This window comes from Bubalus bubalis, chromosome 10 (genome assembly GCF_019923935.1).
Source record: "Bubalus bubalis isolate 160015118507 breed Murrah chromosome 10, NDDB_SH_1, whole genome shotgun sequence".
Classification (NCBI taxonomy): domain Eukaryota; kingdom Metazoa; phylum Chordata; class Mammalia; order Artiodactyla; family Bovidae; genus Bubalus; species Bubalus bubalis.
This window is the reverse complement of record NC_059166.1, coordinates 28,219,693-28,241,844: the sequence shown is the minus strand read 5'-3', so window position 1 is coordinate 28,241,844 and position 22,152 is coordinate 28,219,693. Positions and strand designations below refer to the sequence as shown.

Genomic DNA, 22,152 nt, shown 5'->3' with positions numbered 1-22,152 from the left:
AGGACCCTTTTGCTCAGGACATGGAAGATTCCCCTGTCCAATAAACTGTTGATGTCTCTGTCGCTATCTCTGGGTTTTCTTTCTCTGGTCAAAAGGTTGAGCAACCGTAAGACTTGCTAGCCTGCAGGGTGCGGCCCAACAACCTAATTTTCTAATAATTTACTATTTTATGGAAGTTAATGTATTCTCATTATTGTCATCAAGTTTCTATAATAATTAGTGAGGTTGACCATCTGTTGATATGCTTGTTATCAGTTCTGCTTTTTACTACTAGGAATCTTCACTCATTTTCTTCCAGGGTATTTCATTTGTGGTGGTGGTTGATGTTCTTGTTTTTATCCATTTTCCGGAATTTGTTGTTTTCTCAATTCATTACTTGTCAGTTATAAATACTGCAAATACCTTCTCTCAATATATTATGCATCTCAACTTTTCTATGTTGCCTTTTATTTAACAGAAATCTTTAATTTTGACATAGTCAAACTCATTCACTTTTTACCTTAGCGTACAAGTACATGCTTTCTAACTCTTTAATTTTAACATTTATTTTCATTTCTTCCTTCTTTTTATTTGTTTACTCTTTTTTCTCTAGAATATTAAGCTAAATGCCTACATAATTTTCATCTTTCAGTTTTTAATCAGTGAATATTAGTTAATATTCTTTTGGTGAGAGATGTTTTTGAATTTGACAAATTTTAAATAAAATTTTGTTGTATTTTGCTTCATTCTTTAACCAAATATTTTTTCTGCTTTGAGCTATTTCCCATCCACTACTTTGCAGATGTTAGGTGCATTCCAATAGTTATATTTTATTATAACTGGACTAAAATAAATTTAACACTGGAATATTATAAAAATATATTACTGGAAATTGTCATCTTCATGTCATAAAGAGGAAAAGTAGAGTATCCAATAGCAAGTGAAAAAAAATTGCAAGTATAAGTCAAGCCCAGCCATTTCTTCCTATCATAATTTCACTTTCTTTTTCTAAGTTGTTAAATTTTAAAACTTGAGATTGAAGTGTTGGTTTTACTTTGTATAATAATGATTTGTGGGAACACTTAAAATCATTTGATATAGAAACAGTAAGATTAGAAAAGGAAATTGAAAGTCATTTTGTAAGCTTGCTGCTGCTAAGTCGCTTCATTTGTGTCCGACTCTGTGCGACCCCATAGACGGCAGCCCACCAGGCCCCCTGTCCTGGGATTCTCCAGGCAAGAACACTGAAGTGGGTTGCCATTTCCTTCTCCAATGCATGAAAGTGACAAGTGAAAGTGAAGTCGCTCAGTCGTGCCCAACTCTTAGCAACCCCTACCAGGACCCCTACCAGGCTCCTCCATCCATGGGATTTTCCAGGCAAGAGTACTGGAGTTGGGTGCCATTGCCTTTTCCGTTTCTAAGCTTAATGTTATACAATTTTTAAATCATTGCAGGGAGGATAAGCTCATTTATACAGAATGCATATTTCAGCCAATGCAGCAGATACAAACTGCAGCTTTAAGAAAACAAAAGAAATACAGATGCTGAACTATATTTTGTTTGTTTGTTCAACAAATATTAAAGGCCTATCACGTGCCACTGTTCTGAACACTGGGAATACAGCAGTTAACAGAGTAGGTAAGATCGACATTCGAATGGAGCTTTGGAGTGAGAGATGCTGTAATAAAGAAATAAACTGGTAAATAAAGTAATTTTAGTTCAGGTATTTCCCAGGAAAAAGATAAAACGTGGTGGCCTGTGAGCCAGGAACTTACCGATAGGAAGTAGCCTTCCCTCCACATGGTGACGCACCTGGGCAGAGCCCCCTTAATGCTCTGCTCTTAATCCAGAAGGCAACCAGAATCTGGCTTGTTAGCATGGACAGCTAGGAAAGAGAGCAACTGTTCCACAGGCTTGTTCATCACAGAATTCATTACACAAACAGGACTGACTGTTACACTCTTCTGTCACAATAAGAGATGCAACAGGAAGAGGTAATCTTTTCACAGGAAGGCTAATTCTGAAAAAAGTGTTTATGGATTGTTTTGTTTGTTTTTGGAGGGCATGGGGAAAAAAGTAGTCCAGACAGAATAGATTTCTCAGTGATTATAGCCACTTCTCAGGGCTGTTGGAAGGGTAACCACAACCCAGCTCTCAATACAGGAATTCAAACATCCCCATACAGCATATTTCTTCTACCCCAAACTTTTCATCCTATCAGAGGGGTTCCTTCTCAGTTCTTCCCCCTCCAATTTCCAGCCCAGCTAGCTCTAGGCTTTCACATTCCTAGTCTTTCCCCAGGCATCTAAATCTCTTCTATTTCTTACTTGAACAGTGTATTTCCACCCAATCCAACATCCCTCTTAACTCCTAGGCTCACATCTAAACCTCAGCAAAAGAGGCAGCCACTTCAGATACTAAGGCCACCCATTAGAAGGCACTGACAAGTTAGAACAAACCCCTTTTTCACTTTTATCTCCTATTGTGCTTTGGCATTATATTTTCAATAATAACTGGTGTGTGTATGTGTGTGTGTGTGTGTTTCAGGTTTTAGAAGCTATATAGCCAGCATGTGATACAGTAACTTCATGGTACTGACAAGTGTCTGTACAAATTGTTAAACTGCTTCTGATATTGTGGCTTTCCTTGACTGAGGGGCTTCCCTGGTTGCTCAGACAATGAAGAATCTGCCTGCAACGCAGGAGACCTGGGTTTGATCCCTGGGTCAGAAAGATCCCCTGGAGAAGAGAATGGCAATCCACCCCAGTATTCTTGCCTGAAGAATTCCATGGACAGAGGAGCCTGGTGGGCTTATAGTCCATGAGGTCACAAAGAGTTGGACACTACTGAGTAACTAGCGCACTTTCCTTGATTGACCTTACAAGTTGTTTAATTGCAATATATAGTTTGTCTCATGGTGCTTCCTAATTTAAGACAATTAGTCTGAAGATAAGATGGAAGAGAAGACCATATTTACCATAGCATCTAAAAAGTAAAATACTTAGAAAAAAATTTTAAATGTGCAACTTGATGTGAGAAACTTTAAAGCTCTCCTGAAGACTTTGAAGGCGTTTAAAGCATACTGCCCCAAAATATGCCACTCTAACATAATTATTTTGAGCTAAAGGCAGTTGAAAAGAAGCAAACACACACAAACTTTCTTGCTCTTCCTTCCTCTATTAAAAAGGAGAGGAAAATTTTTAATCAGTCAGTCAGTTTAGTTGCTCAGTCATGTCCAGCTCTTTGTGACCCCATGGACTGCAGCATGCCAGGCTTCCCTGTCCACCATCAACTCTCAGAGCTTGTTCAAACTCATGTCCATTGAGTCAGTGTTGCCATCCAACCATCTCATCCTCTGTCATCCCCTTCTCCTCCTGCCTTCAATCTTTCCCAGCATCAGGGTCTTTTCCAATGAGTCAGTTCTTCACATCAGGTGGCCAAAGTATTAGAGTTTCAGCTTCAGCATCTTATCAGCCCAGAGAAATTTACATAACAAACCTTACTGACTAGTCCTTATCTTCTATTAGGTTCACCCATATGTTTGCTGTAAAGAGCAATATTGCATAGGAACCTGGAATGTCAGGTCCATGAATCAAGGCAAATTGGATGTGGTCAAACAAGAGATGGCAAGAGTGAACGTAGACATTCTAGGAATCAGCGAACTCAAATGGACCGGAATGGGTGAATTTAACTCAGATGACCATTATATCTACTACTGCGGGCAGGAATTCCTCAGAAGAAATGGAGGGGTGATCATGGTCAACAAAAGACTCCGAAATGCAGTACTTGGATGCAATCTCAAAAATGACAGAATGATCTCTGTTCATTTCCAAGGCAAACCATTCAATATCATAGTAATCCAAGTCTATGCCCCAACCAGTACAGCTGAAGAAGCTGAAGTTGAACAGTTCTATGAAGACCTACAAGACCTTTTAGAACTAACACCCAAAAAAGATGTCCTTTTCATTATAGGGGACCGGAATGCAAAAGTAGGAAGTCAAGAAACACCTGGAGTAACAGGCAAATTTGGCCTTGGGATACAGAATGAAGCAGGGCAAAGGCTAATAGAGTTTTGCCAAGAAAATGCACTGGTCATAGCAAACACTCTCTTCCAACAACACAAGAGAAGACTCTACACATGGACATCACCAGATGGTCAACACCAAAATCAGGTTGATTATGTTCTTTGCAGCCAAAGATGGAGAAGCTCTATACAGTCAGCAAAAACAAGACCAGGAGCTGACTGTGGCTCAGATCATGAACTCCTTATTGCCAAATTCAGACTTAAATTGAAGAAAGTAGGGAAAACCCCTAGACCATTCAGGTATGACCTAAATCAAATCCCTTATGATTATACAGTGGAAGTGAGAAAAATATTTAAGGGCCTAGATCTGATATAAAGAGTGCCTGATGAACTATGGAATGAGGTTCGTGACATTCTACAGGTGACAGGGATCAAGACCATTCCCATGGAAAAGAAATGCAAAAAAGCAAAATGGCTGTCTGAGGAGGCCTTACAAATAGCTGTGAAAATAAGAGAAGCAAAAAGCAAAGGAGAAAAGGAAAGATATAAGCATCTGAATGCAGAGTTTCAGTGAATAGCAAGAAGAGATAAGAAAGCCTTCCTCAGCCATCAATGCAGAGAAATAGAGGAAAACAACAGAATGGGAAAGACTAGAGATCTCTTCAAGAAAATTAGAGATACCAAGGGGACATTTCATGCAAAGATAGGCTCTATAAAGGACAAAAATGGTATGGACCTAACAGAAGCAGAAGATATTAAGAAGAGGTGGCAAGAATACACAAAAGAACTGTACAAAAGAGATCTTCACGACCCAGATAATCACAATGGTGTGATCACTGACCTAGAGCCAGACATCCTGGAATGTGAAGTCAAGTGGGCCTTAGAAAGCATCACTATGAACAAAGCTAGTGGAGGTGATGGAATTCCAGTTGAGCTATTTCAAATCCTGAAAGATGATGCTGTGAAAGTGCTGCACTCAATATGCCAGCAAATTTGGAAAACACAGCAGTGGCCACAGGACTGGAAAAGGTCAGTTTTCATTCCAATCCCAAAGAAAGGCAATGCCAAAGAATGCTCAGACTACTGCACAATTGCACTCATCTCACATGCTAGTAAAGTAATGCTCAAAATTCTCCAAGCCAGGCTTCAGCAATATGTGAACCGTGAACTTCCTGATGTTCAAGCTGGTTTTAGAAAAGGCAGAGGAACCAGAGATCAAATTGCCAACATCTGCTGGATCATGGAAAAAGCAAGAGAGTTCCGGAAAAAAATCTATTTCTGCTTTATTGACTGTGCCAAAGCCTTTGACTGTATGGATAACAATAAACTGTGGAAAATTCTGAAACAGATGGGAATACCAGACCACCTGACCTGCCTCTTGAGAAATATGTATGCAGGTCAGGAAGCAACAATTAGAACTGGACATGGAACAACAGACTGGTTCCAAATAGGAAAAGGAGTACATCAAGGCTGTGTATTATCACCCTGTTTATTTAACTTATATGCAGAGTACATCATGAGAAACGCTGGACTGGAAGAAACACAACCTGGAATCAAGATTGCCGGGAGAAATATCAATAGCCTCAGATATGCAAATGATACCACCCTTATGGCAGAAAGTGAAGAGGAACTCAAAAGCCTCTTGATGAAAGTGAAAGAGGAGAGTGAAAAAGTTGGCTTAAAGCTCAACATTCAGAAAACAAAGATCATGGCATCCAGTCCCATCACTCCATGGGAAATAGATGGGGAAACAGTGGAAACAGTGTCAGACTTTATTTTTCTGGGCTCCAAAATCACTGCAGATGGTGATTGCAGCCATGAAATTAAAAGACGCTTACTCCTTGGAAGGAAAGTTATGACCAACCTAGATGGCATATTCAAAAGCAGAGACATTACTTTGCCAACAAAGGTTCGTCTAGTCAAGGCTATGGTTTTTCCTGTGGTCATGTATGGATGTGAGAGTTGGACTGTGAAGAAGGCTGAGAGCCAAAGAATTGATGCTTTTGAACGGTGGTGTTGGAGAAGATTCTTGAGAGTCCCTTGGACTGCAAGGAGATCCAACCAGTCCATTCTGAAGGAGATCAGCCCTGGGATTTCTTTGGAGGGAATGATGCTGAAGCTGAAACTCCAGTACTTTGGCCACCTCATGCGAAGAGCTGACTCATTGGAAAAGACTCTGATGCTGGGAGGAATTGGGGGCAGGAGAAGGGGACGCCAGAGGATGAGATGGCTGGATGGCATCACTGACTCGATGGATGTGAGTCTGAGTGAACTCCAGGAGTTGGTGATGGACAGGGAGGCCTGGCGTGCTGTAATTCATGGGGTCGCAAAGAGTCGGACACGACTGAGCGACTGAACTGAACTGATAATGTTTACCTACCCAGTTTACCACTCCTTAGAAGCCTAAACCCCTTATCCTTTGCTTTGTCACTTCTTAGCAAAATTATTGTTCTTTTGCTAAGATACTACATAAGCCCCAGTTCTAACCACCGCTTTGAATTTTCATCACTGAAGTTTCTCCTGTGATTAGCTCAGCATTTGGTAATAAAGTGTTTTCTCTCATTATTCATTTGTTTTTCTAATATGCAGGGCACCCACTGAAGAACCTACATATTAGAGGGGAAGTTTTTCCTCCCCTATAACTTCAATGTATATAAAGATATAATCTTAGATATCACGGATAGAAAGACTCAGTAACAAAAAGGTGCCAGTTGTCCCAACATTAACTTCTAAATATGGCATTCAGTTCAATACAGTCACTCAGTCGTGTCCGACTCTTTGCAACCCCATGAATTGCAGCACGCCAGGCCTCCCTGTCCATCACCAACTCCCGGAGTTTACTCAGACTCATGTCCATCGAGTCAGCAATGCCATCCAGCCATCTCATCCTCTGTCGTCCCCTTCTCCTCCTGCTCTCAATCCCTCCCAGTATCAGAGTCTTTTCCAATGAGTCAACTCTTCGCATGAGGTGGCCAAAGTCCTGGAGTTTTAGCTTTAGCATCACTCCTTCCAAAGAACATCCAGGACTGATCTCCTTTAGAATGGACCTGTTGGATCTCCTTGCAGTCCAAGGGACTCTCAAGAGTCTTCTCCAACACCACAGTTCAAAAGCATCAATTCTTCGGTTCTCAGCCTTCTTCACAGTCCAACTCTCACATCCATGCATGACCACAGGAAAAACCATAGCCTTGACTAGACGAACCTTTGTTGGCAAAGTAATGTCTCTGCTTTTGAATATGCCATCTAGGTTGGTCATAACTTTCCTTCCAAGGAGTAAGCGTCTTTTAATTTCATGGCTGCAATCACCATCTGCAGTGATTTTGGAGCCCAGAAAAATAAAGTCTGACACTGTTTTACTGTTTCCCCATCTATTTCCCATGGAGTGATGGGACTGGATGCCATGATCTTCGTTTTCTGAATGTTGAGCTTTAGGCCAACTTTTTCACTCTCCTCTTTCACTTTCATCAAGAGGCTTTTGAGTTCCTCTTCACTTTCTGCCATAAGGGTGGTATCATTTGCATATCTGAGGTTGTTGATACTTCTCCCGGAAATCTTGATTCCAGCTTGTGCTGCTTCCAGCCCAGAGTTTCTCATGATGTACTCTGCATATAAATTAAATAAGCAGGGTGATAATATGCAGCCTCGACATACTCCTTTTCCTATTTGGAACCAGTTTGTTGTTCCATGTCCAGTTCTAACTGTTGCTTCCTGACCTGCATATAGGTTTCTCAAGAGGCTGGTCAGGTGGTCTGGTATTCCCATCTCTTTCAGAATTTTCCACAGTTTATTGTTATCCATACAGTCAAAGTCTTTGGCATAGTCAATAAAGCAGAAATAGATGTTTTTCCAGAACTCTCTTGCTTTTTCCATGATCCAGTGGATGTTGGCAATTTTATCTCTGATTCCCCTGCCTTTTCTAAAACCAGCTTGAACATCAAGAAGTTCACGGTTCACGTATTGCTGAAGCCTGGCTTGGAGAATTTTGAGCATTGCTTTACTAGCATGTGAGATGAGTGCAACTGTGAGGTAGTTTGAGCATTCTTTGGCATTGCATTTTTTTGAGATTGGAATAAAAACTGACCTTTTCCAAAAACACATAAAGTTCATGTGGAAAAAAAATTTAAATAGCTAGAAAAACTAAAAGAAAAAAAGCAATGTGGAAGATTCAGTTTACCAGATATTAAAACATACCACAGAATCTTAATAACTACATGTCTGGTATATAAATAGAAAGACCTGTGGATTAGAAGAAAATTTCATAAGTTTTCAGTACAAATACATTCAGTAATATAGTATATGATAAAGATGACATTTATATCAATAAAGATGGGTCTTTAGATTAACAGAAGAACTGATTGTCCACATAAAGAAAAGATAAAATAAAATTAGATCTGTACCTCACATTATACATAAGGATAAACCTTCAGTTATAGCAAGTATTTAAAAACAAAAGTTTTTAAAAATTGCAAAAGGTAATATATGAATTCCTTGCTAAGCCTGGAGGAGGCAAGTCCCTTACATGACTGAAAGTCAATTTCATGAAATTAAAGAAGATAAATTACATATGTATTTTTAATCCATTAACATAGCAAATATGCCATAAGCAAGGTAAATGACAAAATGATAAACTGGAGAAAAATTGCAAATCATGTAACAAATATCACTCTCCTGAATAAACGATAAATTCCTAAGGCACTTCCAGAAATAAAGAAGACTAGAAAGAACCCAATAGAAAAACAGGTAGTCTATGCCATACTACCCTGGATGCACCAATCTCATCCAATGAAAAAGCAGGCAAAGCACATAAAAGACATTTCATAGAAAAAGAAATATTCGTAGCTAAATGGGTTACAAATTAATATGAGAAATACAGATAAAAATGGCATTCCTTTATCATGAAGGGGGAAATGATGCAGGCCTGTGCAGGAGAATCTGGTGATATCTGCCTAAATTATGGGCTCAGTTGCCGTTGGATCTGGAAATCCCATATCTGGGCTTTTTCCCAACAGTTACATCTGCACACATAGTAAGTGAAAGTGTACAAGACTATTTATTGTGACAGGGTTTGGATGGGACCCAAATAAAACATGGCATATTTACAAAATTAATCCTATGCAGCTGTGAAAAAAAAAAACCAAAATGAGTGCCTTTTCTGTACCAATGTACAGAGGTGTTCAGGCTGTCCAGTTAAGCAGAGAAAGCAATGTGCAAAGCTCAATACAATGTGGGCTGCATTTTTGTGTAATAAAATGAGGAGGGTGGGAACAGTATGTTCTGTCCTTATCTGTCAGCATCTGCAAAAAGAAATATTGGAAAGGTAAATAAGTCAACACACCAAAAGTAGTACGAAAAGTAGGAAGTGAGAGAGGACAGGATTGATGGGAAGGGACAAGTGTGAAGTGGACTTCTTCCTGTGTACCTTTTATATCATTTTGATTTTGAACTGTCAAAGTATTACTAACTTGGAAAAAATACAGTGTTCTTTGAAATAAGAGGTTATTTTCATTTCAAATGAGACAAACAACATGGTCTTGAACTCAAAAAAGACAGTTTTTTAGTTTCCATACTTTCAGATCAGATCAGGTCAGATCAGTCGCTCAGTCGTGTCCGACTCTCTGTGACCCCATGAATCGCAGCACGCCAGGCCTCCCTGTCCATCACCAACTCCTGGAGTTTACTCAGACTCACATCCATCGAGTCAGTGATGCCATCCAGCCATCTCATCCTCTGTCGTCCCCTTCTCCTCTTGCCCCCAATCCCTCCCAGCATCAGAGTCTTTTCCAATGAGTCAACTCTTCGCATGAGGTGGCCAAAGTACTGGAGTTTCAGCTTCAGCATTATTCTCTCCAAAGAAATCCCAGGGCTGATCTCCTTCAGAATGGACTGGTTGGATCTCCTTGCAGTCCAAGGGACTCTCAAGAGTCTTCTCCAACACCACAGTTCAAAAGCATCAATTCTTCGGCACTCAGCCTTCTTCACAGTCCAACTCTCACATCCATGCATGACCACAGGAAAAACCATAACCTTGACTAGACGAACCTTTGTTGGCAAAGTAATGTCTCTGCTTTTGAATATGCTATGTAGGTTGATCATAACTTTCCTTCCAAGGAGTAAGCGTCTTTTAATTTCATGGCTGCAATCACCATCTGCAGTGATTTTGGAGCCCAGAAAAATAAAGTCTGACACTGTTTCCACTGTTTCCCCATCTATTTCCCATGAAGTGATGGGACCAGATGCCATGATCTTTGTTTTCTGAATGTTGAGCTTTAAGCCAACCTTTTCACTCTCCTCTTTCACTTTCATCAAGAGGCTTTTGAGTTCCTCTTCACTTTCTGCCATAAGGGTGGTGTCATTTGCATATCTGAGGTTATTGATATTTCTCCCGGCAATCTTGATTCCAGCTTGTGTTTCTTCCAGTCCAGCGTTTCTCATGATGTACTCTGCATATAAGTTAAATAAACAGGGTGATAATACACAGCCTTGATGTACTCCTTTTCCTATTTGGAACCAGTCTGCTGTTCCATGTCCAGTTCTAACTGTTGCTTCCTGACCTGCATACATATTTCTCAAGAGGCAGGTCAGGTGGTCTGGTATTCCCATCTGTTTCAGAATTTTCCACAGTTTATTGTGATCCACACAGTCAAAGGCTTTGGCAGAGTCAATAAAGCAGAAATAGATGTTTTTCCGGAACTCTCTTGCTTTTTCCATGATCCAGTGGATGTTGGCAATTTGATCTCTGGTTCCTCTGCCTTTTCTAAAACCAGCTTGAACATCAGGAAGTTCACGGTTCACATATTGCTGAAGCCTGGCTTGAAGAATTTTGAGCATTACTTTACTAGCATGTGAGATGAGTGCAATTGTGCGGTAGTTTGAGCATTCTTTGGCATTGCCTTTCTTTGGGGCTGGAATGAAAACTGACCTTTTCCAGTCCTGTGGCCACTGCTGAGTTTTCCAAATTTGCTGGCACATTGAGTGCAGCACTTTCACAGCATCATCTTTCAGGATTTGAAATAGCTCAACTGGAATTCCATCACCTCCACTAGCTTTGTTCATAGTGATGCTTTCTAAGGCCCACTTGACTTCACATTCCAGGATGTCTGGCTCTAGGTCAGTGATCACACCATCGTGATTTACAGCATGACTTCTCAGCTGTTTTCTCTTTATGGTAGAAATCATGGTGGGTATTTACATCTTACCTCAAAATATCTCCCTCCTTGCGCACTCACACCCTCGCACTTATCCCCATCAGTCCCTCTTCCCACCCACCTTGTCCTCTCTGAGTGAATGAGGGCCTTCACTTCCAAGCCTCTGACACCAGCTGTGTTCACTCCTTCATCAGATTTGTGTGCCATTTGCAGAAAGCTGAATCCAAAGCATTAAAAGCCATCATCCTACATATGTCCAGGATATAATTTTAAAAAGAAAAGAAAGCTGCCATGAAACTAATATACTTTGATAATGACAATAAAATTGTGAAGTGAGGGTTGTCCTTGATTGGCTTCTATCTCCCATTCTAAGGACCACCTTCCACACTGTGCTGAACTCTTCACTGGGATGCTGAGTTCCCACCTGATACCCAACACCTTCCCATGATTAGTAAGAAGGGCTCTGATGTGTTGGGAACACATAAGGTAGCTTTTATTTATTATGTATTCATTTATTCTCTCCCTGCCTATTCCAGCTAGTGCTTTAGAAAGCTGGCAGGATTATTTTCTGGGTTTTTGTCTTTGTTTTTTTTCAATGGAAATAGAACCCAGGGAACTAAATAAATTCCCAATATCCCAAGAACTGCAAGTAGCAAAATCAGGATTGGAGTCCAGGTTCATCTCATGCCTAAACTTGCTTCTCTTGCCTGACCCATGTACACACTGTGCCTGTATTTTCCTCATGGAACAAGTAAGATTCCTCCTTCCTCCCTCCCTCCCCCTCCCTCCTCCTCCCTCTCCTTCCTGCCTGTCCAATATTCCTGCTGCTGCTGCTGCTAAGTCACTTCAGTAGTGTCTGACTCTGTGTGACGCCATAGATGGCAGCCCACTAGGCTCCTCCGTCCCTGGGATTCTCCAGGCAAAACACTGGAGTGGGTTGCCATTTCCTTCTCCAATGCATGAAAGTGAAAAGTGAAAGGGAAGTCGCTCAGTCGTGTCCGACTCTTTGCGACCCCACAGACTGCAGCCTACCAGGCTTCTCCGTCCATGGGATTTTCCAGGCAAGAGTACTGGAGTGGGGTGCCATCGCCAATATTCCTAGCGAGCTATTAAATGTGCTCTACTCATAAGGGCTAATAAAGTTGTAATAATGGCCTGTCATACACAAGAGGTAAGGTTCATTGAACACTTACTGTGTGATAGCCACTAAACAAAATGTTTTATTTATGCAATACTATCCTTACTAGATTTTTAAGAAGTAGGCATTACTATTACTTTCATTTTACAGATGAAGACATTTAGGCTTAGAGGGCAGAGTGTTCCCAGGTTACGGTTAAGAAAAGGCAGAGCCTGGATGGGACCAGGCAGCAAATTGTGAACCTGGTCCTTGACCATCACACAGGTCTGCATCCCCCATTCATCCCTCCAAAGACACCTGTAGCTGAAGACAACAGTCTTGGAAAGCACAGGTATAATCACAAGAAATAAATCTGAATTAGTGAGCTCCTAATCTCTAGCTGGGAGATATTTGGTGCTTGAAGGGCCTTTCTTAAGGACTTTCCCAGGTCTTTCAAATATGCATATTTCCTCTGTAGACTAGTCTTGGCTGCCCTGAAATCAATGCATGTTGAGTTTTTATAGTGAATCTAAAGAAAATTATCTTTCTCCTTTAGATCTCATGGGATTCACGGTATATGCTTCCAAAGAAACCATATCCATAGCTCAACAACTTGTATCCCTACAACATCTGGTCAGTCGGCAGCTTCCAGGGCCATTTAGTCTAATTTTTCAGCAACAAACCTCTTTTTTTCCAGCTCTTTCTAAGTGCAGCTTTCCCTTAGTCAGAGAGAGAAGCTAGAAATGCATTCTCAGGCAAGCATTTTCTCAAGAATGTTCAGGAAACTTTAAGTCCATAAGATGCTTTAGTCCCTTCCCAAAGTGTGAGTTAAATCATCTGGGGAAAAGCTTTCAATGGACGGGCACCACACATGCCTTTTTTTCTCACTGGAACTTAACCACACTTACCTCACACAAAAAAGGAAGGAGTGGTAGGAGAATCCTTTATGTCCTCTATTTCTCTTCCTCCGTTTCAAAGTAGACTTGGTCTCCACCATCAAAAGAACAGAGGGATCACCACTGAAATGCAAAAAGAAACAAAAACATTCATTCTCTGCTGTTGTGATTCAATCGGCCCAGCTATAAACATATTGTTAAAAGTAGTTACCCTCCTTATAAGCAACTACTGTTATTTGAAGGGTCATTTTGACTGTATACTATTTTTACCTTTTCCCTGAGCTACCAGGGAAGCCCTTACCTTTCTGAAGTTTCTTTATTTGATTTGATTTTTTGGCTGTGGCATGCAAGATCTTAGTTCCCTAACTAGGGATCAAACCAGTGCCCCTTGCAGTGGAAGCAAGAGTCTTAACCACTGGACCACCAGGACAGTCTCTCAAGTCTCTTTAGAACAATCCATTCTCCTATACAATTTCATTATTTATATAATACCTACTTGTTTACATATCACCTATGGCTGCTTTCATGCATAGAGTTGAGTAATTGGAAAAGACACCATATGGCTCAACACCACATGGCTCACAAAGTCAGAGATATTTCCTATCCGGCCCTTCACCCAGAAAAGTTGGGCAATCCCTGCTATGGAACGTCACTGTCTTCAAGACATAACCCTTAGTGGTTAAGGGTTTTATACTGGAGTCAAAGCAAGAAATTCCAATGAGAATTCAGTGAGCCAGGTTTCTTAACTTCTTCTAAATGTCAGCTTTTTCATCTCTAGAACAATATCTACAAGAATAACACTGGCTTGTGGGGTTGTGAGGATTCTGTGAAATACCCACCACATGTAAAGCACAAACGATAATACTTGGGGCTTCAAAGATGGCATAATGGTAAAGAATCTGCCTGTCAAGCTGGAGACATAGGTTTGATCCCTGGGTTGGGAATACCCCCTGGAGAAGGAAATGACAACTTGCTTCAGTATTCTTGCCTGGGAAATCCCATGGACAGAGGAGCTGGGCAGGCCACAGTCCATGGGGTCACAAAGAGTCGGATATGACTTAGTGACTGATCCCAATGATTAGTAATCCCAAGAATCTTTTCATGTGCTTGTTGGCTATTTGGCTATAGTATTTGAAGCAAGTCCTCAAGAAGAATTTGCTATTATTATCAATATTATGATGGAGATGATGATTGACATTTTGTCTAAGATTTATAGGCCTACAAGCATAATTGGAGAAGGCAATGGCCACCCACTCCAGTACTCTTGCCTGGAGAATCCCATGGACGGAGGAGCCTGGTGGGCTGCAGTCCATGGGGTCGCAAAGAGTTGGACACGACTGAGCAACTTCACTTTCACTTTTCACTTTCATGCATTGGAGAAGGCAATGGTCACTCCAGTACTCTTGCCTGGAGAATCCCAGGGATGGTGGAGCCTGGTGGGCTGCCGTCTATGGGGTTGCACAGAGTTGGACACTACTGAAGTGACTTAGCAGCAGCAGCAGCAAGCATAATTAAAAACCTGAGAAGACTTTTTAGGGGTAGAAACTTCTTGGTTTATCATTTCTTAAAGTCCTATGACCAGAGAATGGCTTGTCAGTGCTCCCTGGGGACCCTCCGGAGACATCAGGCAGGCGTTAGTATGAAGAGCCTGTCTTCCTCCAGTCCCTGCCTTCCTCCTCCTTCCTCACCTCCCTTTCATCTCTTGCTTATCACTCTTTTTCCTCCTGTGGTCTGGCTCTGCCTGTGAACTGCTTAATGTTTCAAGTGCAGTGTTTCCTCCCCCCTCATTTCCAGCAAAACGTACTTGTCCTGCCACTCAATGAGTTGGGGATCCAACTCCTAGCTCATTGAAACCTGGTTGATCTGATAGATGAGCTAGTCTTGCTAACATATGAGTGTCTGAGGTTACCTCTTAGCACTCCAGTAAGGTCTTTTGGACCTTTAATGCTTTACCCAAAGCAACCATTCTAATCAGTCTGGGAACTGCAGGCACTGGGGCAGCCAGCTAAGGAAGAGTTTTTAGGGCCAGAGATCATTTGGCACTCTTCCAACTCACAGTGTATAACTGTCTATAAATAAAATGCACGCTAAGTCACTTCAGTTGTGTCCAATCAACTCTTTGCAACCCTGTGGACCATAGCTCACCAGGCTCCTCTGTCCTTGGGATTCTCCAGGTAGGAATACTGGTGTGGGTTGTTGTGTTCTCCTTCAAGGGATCTTTCCAACCCAGGGATCAAACCCACACCTCATAGCTCTCCTGCACTGGCACTCAGATTCTTTACCATTAGCAACACCTGGGATGCCCTCACCAGGGAGCAAACCCATGCCCCCTGCATTGGAAGGGCAGAGTCTTAACCACTGAACTACCAGGGAATTCTAAATAAAATGAGTCTAGGATAATTGATAAAGGAATACTTGGGCATTTGTTCTGGTTAGCACAGGTAGGGAAGAGATCTGGAATCAAACACTTATCCTCTTACAGGTGCTCATGACACTTCATCAAGCCCCCCCGAGTTGGATCACTAGCTTCATCATTACTTCACCCAGCTTTTCTCCCCAGCATCACGTCCCATCCTGAGGATGTAGGCCCTGCAAGAGACCCAGGATCTGGGATGAGAAATGGGGACAGCTTCTTGCTGCAATCAATTCTTGGTGCTCTAGCCATGAGAACACTTAATCCAAATTGGGTTTTCTTCCAGGAATTTGAACTTTGGTTATAATCCCAGGTATGAACATTCCAGAGACAAGAAAAGCAAAACTCAGATTAGCTGCTCAAGTTCCCACAGTAGATAAAATGGTGAGTCTTAAATTCAAATCTCTTAGACTCCAAAGGTGGCTCAGTGGTAAAGAATCTGGCTGTCAAAGCAAGAGACACGAGTTCGATCCCTGTGTCAGGAAGATCTCCTGGAGAAGGAAATGGCAACCTACTCCAGTATTCTTGTCTGGAAAATCTCATGGACAGAGGAGCCTGGCAGGCTAGAGTACATGGGGTTATAAGAGTCAGACACTACTCAGCAACAAAAAACAAAACAAGACTCCAAGGCCCTTTATCTGACTACCATACACACTACCTCTTGGGAAAAAAAGATGGTTTTAACCACCAGTGATAAGCAATCAGGCTCTTTCACCACCTCAAAAACTAAATTTAATAACACGGGCCCTTCTTTAAATGTTTATAATAGAGGGACCAAAGTATTGGCCATGTTCACCCAATAAATTCAACACCTTATTATAAAAATCTTACCCAATTCTTATAGCATGCACTGCTATAGAATGAACAAAGAGAATAGACACTGCTGCCTATGCTGCATCAGAATACTTTATAAGTTAGTTTTTCCATGTCCATGCACTTGTGCTAGATGGAAACCTCCTTCGCCCCTGGAGCTTCCAGGCTCTGAAAGCATAGCCTGGGCCATATTTTCTTTCCTTCTGTCCTGCTGCTGCTACTGCTAAGTCACTTCAGTCGTGTCTGACTCTGTGCAAGCCCAGAGACGGCAGCCCACCAGGCTCCCCCGTCCCTGGGATTCTCCAGGCAAGAACACTGGAGTGGGTTGCCATTTCCTTCTCCAATGCATGAAAGTGAAAAGTGAAAGGGAAGTCGCTCAGTCGTCTGCGACTCCTAGCGACCCCATGGACTGCAGCCTACCAGGCTCCTCCGTCCATGGGATTTTCTGGGCAAGAGTACTGGAGTAGGTTGCCATCCTTCTGTCCTACAACTGAGCAAGTCAACTGTTTCTATTCACCTGTTAAAAATTCCTGTTATGTTTCTTTGTTGAATAGGAAGGAAAGACTGACCTAGAGTGTTTAGAATTAGAGTTCTGATGAATCTGATAATGAATGCCAAATGATATGGTACTTGCTTTCCATTGGATAGGTTTTAAAAAGTCATGTGACAATTCATTCCTAAAAGCCTAGTATTTACAATATGTAAGAAATTACATCCTTTGCAGCTATTTAAGCTTCCAATAACAAATTTCAGAATGTCAAGTTGAAGATACACATGGCAGTACTTACTTTCTCAAGTAACTTTAAGGTATCAAAGTAAAGAAGTTTGAAGATCAATGGGTATCTGTGTTAACCCCTAGTACAGGGCCAGGGAATGGAGAGGAGTAGTCAGAGGATATGCTGGAAGTGGTGACTGGGAAGTCTTGAAGGGCTAGGAGTGCCCACCATGGTGGCCACTTTCCTGAGGGGGACCAGGGCTCAAAGACAGGAGAGAGCCTGGCATATTTGGATATGACTGTCATGTAGCTTCAACACAGGCAAGTGGCTTTATAAAAAACAAGACTACGAAGGATGGTGGAGGTTCACCTAAGGAAAAAACAACCTATGCTAAAGATACCTTCTTATGAATTTCCTTCTTTTTGATTCTGGGCTTAGGGTGATGGCTGAAATGGACTTGGATCCAATGAACCTGGGTTGCATCCCATCTCTCCTCCTCTTATCTGTGAGAAGTTGACCAAATGATCCTCTAGGTCTTTATTTCAGTATCTGTAAAGAGAAGAAAACGCAGAGTACTTATTCACAGAGCTGCTTTTAAAATTAAGTAAGATAACCCATATGAAGCATTTGGTACAATGTCTGGTATATAATAAGCACTAATAAATATTGGCTACTTATATTATTTCCAACACTATGCTGATCCAATCACTCTCCTGCTTAAAATCCTTGAGTTGTTTCCTTTTGCCTTCAGTAAGCCCAAACCTTCTAAAATTATCTGAAGCTTCCCCCTTCTGGTGTTTCAGTGGCAACTCCTATCCAGGCCACTTCCTAGAACTGGAATGAGAGGAGTAATATCGCGGTAAAGAAGTATCACCATGAGTAAGTTCAAATGTCACAGATAATGTGGCACTAAAGGACCTGGTGACCCCGTCTAAGTCCAGGAAGTCAGGGGATCTCTCCCTGGATCCAGCTCTGTCCCCACCACCTCTCTTCTGTCCTATCTCTGTCCCCACCACCTCTCTGCTGTCCTAGCTCATGCATCTACAGTATGGTTAGTGCCTTGGGGTGTCAGATATTTGATAAACTTGTATTAAAATGATGCCGAGAAAAGGCAACACCCTCCAATTCTGAAATGACAAGTCTTTGTGGAGGGATGCTCAGCACAGTGAAATAGAGAGAGGGAAGTTACCCAGCAATTTTGAAATATGTGGTTGGAATTGCCCCAATCAAAATATTTTTTAGTTCCTTTTCATCACTTTTTCTTCTGTTTTATTTTATTCTGTTTGAGGGAGAAGTTTCTCAGATGGGAGTGGGAGGCGTGGGGGGGAAGCCATTAATGTGAGTCCTACCCTAGCTTTCAGCACTCCTTCCCCAATGTCTCATCTCTACTGGCAGAGGGGAGACTAACAGCTTTGTCTCACCGGTGACTGGAAGCCCTGAAAGTATTTGCAACATCCTGATTCTGATCACAGCTCTGTGTGTACATGCTCAGACCCAGGGCTCGCTGACTCTGTGTGTGTGTGTGGAGGGGTTTCAGGAGAAAGAGGGCAGGACTCCCTATTTCTGCCCCCAAAACTTCATATCTCACTCATAACACCAAAAATGACAGAGGACACATTTCAGGTATTTCTTGTAAGACTTATCTAAAGGAATGACCATCTGATCAAATGAGACTATCTAGGAAAATTTCCATATTTCTGGCTTTCATGAATAAGTGGATCCTATATCATCACTACGGCAGGAGTTATGAGTCCAGTGTTTCACCTTATAAACTTGAGGTCCCCACGAAATGGTTAAATGGAGATAATCAGAAGGCAGTTAGATACACAGGTCTGAAGAACAACGGGAGATCAGCATGGGAGGTACAGATAAGGTTGTAGTTAAAGCTGCAGGTGCGCTTGCCCAGGTAAAATAAACATTGCTAAGAAAGGAACATGGACCTGGAGTCTGTCCTACAGAGCGAAGTAAGTCAGAAAAAGAAAAACAACTATTGTATATTAACACCAGACATCCTGGAGTGTGAAGTCAAATGGACCTTAGGAAGCCGGCACAGCATGGCTCATAGCTTCATTGAGTTACACAAGCCCCTTCTCCACAAGGCTGTGATCCCTGAAGGGAATCTAGAAAAATGGTACAGCTGAACCTATTTGCAGGGCAGGAATGGAAACACAGACATAGAGAACAGACATGCAGACACAGTGGGGAGAGGGGAGGGGAGGGGAGGACGAATTGGGAGACTAGCGTTGACACATATACACTACCATGTGGAAAATAGCTAGTGAGAACTTGCTGAATAGTACAGGGAGCTCAGCTCTGTGCTCTGTGACAACCTAGAGGGGTGGGGTTGGGAGGGGGACTCAAGAGGGAGGGGATATATGTACACATATGGCTGATTCACCTTGTTGTTCAGCAGAAACTAACATGACCTTGTAAAGCAACTATACTCCAATTTAAAAAAAAAAAAGAAAGGAACTAACCGACCCCCAAGAAAGTGCATCATTTAAAGATATGAAGCCACAGAACAACTGACAGAGGTTAGAATGAAAGCCAGGGAGAATAATTCCCCTAGCAACTAATAGAAGAGTGGTTTTTTAAAAGGAGGACATGGTTAGCTGAGTCACATGTGAAAAAAGTCACAGACAGGACTCATTCATTCATTCATTGATTCATTCTTTCAAAAAATATTGAACGCCTGATCTATGCCATAGGTGTCTAGATGCTGGGGATAGCAGTAACTATGAAACAATCTTGCTTTCAGGTAACTTAAAGTATTGAGTGAGACAGAAAAGAAAATAGACAATTTCAAAAACAAATATAAAGACGTAATGGTATCAGGAGGTGACATGGGTACGTCTGGACATCACTTTTAGTGGAGAGACAAGGGCAGATACAATCTTGTGCAGATGTGGCATTCAGGGGACTTGGTTCTCAGCTAATAAGAGACCTAGGATGATAGCTACAGATGGACAGCAAGGGTAGAAGTGGTATTTTTGAAGACAGAAAGAATTTGGGTTTATTCAATGCAGGGAGAGATTAGAGATCAGAACTAAAAAGGAATTCACTGATCTGCACGTTGTCTGGGGGAGAGTGAGGAGGATGAGAGAAGGGTTTGGGGGGGACTGAGATCCAGGGTCAGGTGGACAAAGCAAACTTGTAGATAAAAAAAAAAAATCCTGCCTTTCACAGGAGATAGCTATCAAGAAGAGGACAGATGAATGGAAAGATAGAAGGATGGAAGGAGGGAGGAAGGGAGAATGGGTGGAGGGATAGAGAGATGGATGGAGGGTTGGATGTAGAAATGATAGAGGGATGGAGGAGGGATGGAGGGAGAGACGTGCAGATAAGCTCTGGAACCAGAATGACAGATTTTTAAGTCCTAGAAACAATCAGGTAGAATTATTAATCTCATCATTCACTCCTCTCATATTCAAACAAAAATAGTGAGTAAAAGGATTTACTTCAGTGAGCAACCTCAAAGACCTTTCAAAGAATCTGGTAGACTTTGCTGGAAATACATTAATCAGCAGGCTGATACATGGGAACTGGGTTTGTGGGGCTCTGCTGGGAAGTGCTCGCAGCCTGGGCCACAGTCCTTGGAGGAGAGGGTGCGCTTTCTCATATCAGCAAGCGTGAGGCACAAAGGTCACCAGGCCTGAGGAAGCAGTACATCCATTTCCTCCCCACAGCTTCCTCTGTAACACTACGCTCAGCCTCTGCCCTGGCTGTTTCATCGAAACCTGTCTCTTGAAGGTCACCAATGACATCTTTATTGCTAATTCAAATGGCCTTTTCTTTTACCCCATTCTCATCATCCCTCCACTCCCCCGTGGTCTATTGTTTATCAAAGTCCTTTCAGGGACAGCTGACACAGTTGACCTCTTTTTGAAACTCTCTCCAGTCTACATGACGCTGCATTACTGTGATTTCCCTCCTCTGTGTGAGTAACGGGTAATCCCTAGAGGATGGAAAAAGAGAGTTCACAGTAGAATTCGGTGAAGGATGGAGTTGTGCTAGTATTACAGACGGAGTGCTTACAATGGCCACCGCCCAGCAAAATCTGCCCTCCCCTCCTGCTAATCTCCACTCACCTGCCCCCTCCACCCCAGCCACCTCTTCCTGCTGTCCTGGAAACATACCAGGCACACCAACCATCACTCTCTCCTGGTATCCTCCTGGCTAGAATTTTCACTTCTGCTTCCAAAGGTGAGAAAAACAATGGGATGGATAAAACTCCAAAGATATGTTAAATATTGTAAGTAAATATCCTATGAGACATGTCAAAGGTAAACATAATGAGTGAAATATATGATTTTACAAGCATGGAATAAACAAGAGTGCTGCTTCTAGAAAGAAAATGATGGAAGGACCAAATAGGAAAGTCCTGATCATGTCATCCCCAGGTGAACAGCTATGTTCATCTCAAATTGGCCTTCCCTTGGGGATATATGGTCCCCAGTCTGACTCCACATGTGCTCCACCCAAGAGAACCAGGAAAAGCTCATGGCTGCTCAACAGGCTCATACATGAACCACAGCTATAGGCAGGAGTGGTTGGCCTCGATTCCCTCTGATAGAGCAATTGTTATTGGTCCCCAGACATTTTCTCTCTGTTGAGCTACAGGTTAAGTTCAAATCTGGTCCTATAACTTTACTCAGTGAGAAGGCTGGTACGTGTGTGTGTGTGAGAGAGAGAGAGAGAGAGAGAATATATTAACATTGCACAACCCAGGATTCATCTAGTGCACCATCCACCTGCTTACACAACATCCTAAGTATGCCAACCTACACCAGCTCTTTCCTCTCTTCCCTCTTGCTACTCTCCATGTGTTATGTGTTAGGCTGATTCAACAATCTGTATGATTTGAGCCTCTTAATTTGACCTGTGAGCCTTTCTGTTCCATAACAGAAGAGCTTGCCTGGTACTTGAATGCTCCTACTACATCACAGCCATTTCCCACAACAATCTCTTTCAAGTCTTTCTCCAGGCAAGAATATGGGAGTGGGTTGCCATTTCCTTCTCCAGGGGATCTTCCCAACCCAGGGATCAAGC

The 22,152-nt window shown here is 42.1% G+C and overlaps 1 long non-coding RNA gene across 2 annotated transcripts; it reads right to left on the bottom strand.

Moving 5' to 3' along the window:
* Positions 1 to 8,212: 8,212 nt before the first annotated feature.
* Positions 8,213 to 18,259, bottom strand: LOC112587404. 2 transcript variants are annotated; one of them, XR_003111883.2, is made up of 4 exons: positions 17,504 to 18,259; positions 13,174 to 13,284; positions 11,270 to 11,394; positions 8,213 to 9,297 (listed from the first exon to the last, which is right to left on the bottom strand). It is a non-coding gene; the product is annotated as an uncharacterized LOC112587404 (long non-coding RNA). The 2 variants fall into 2 exon arrangements; XR_003111884.2 differs by lacking the exon at positions 11,270 to 11,394 and having other exon boundaries at positions 17,504 to 18,253.
* Between the last annotated feature and the right edge of the window lie 3,893 nt (positions 18,260 to 22,152).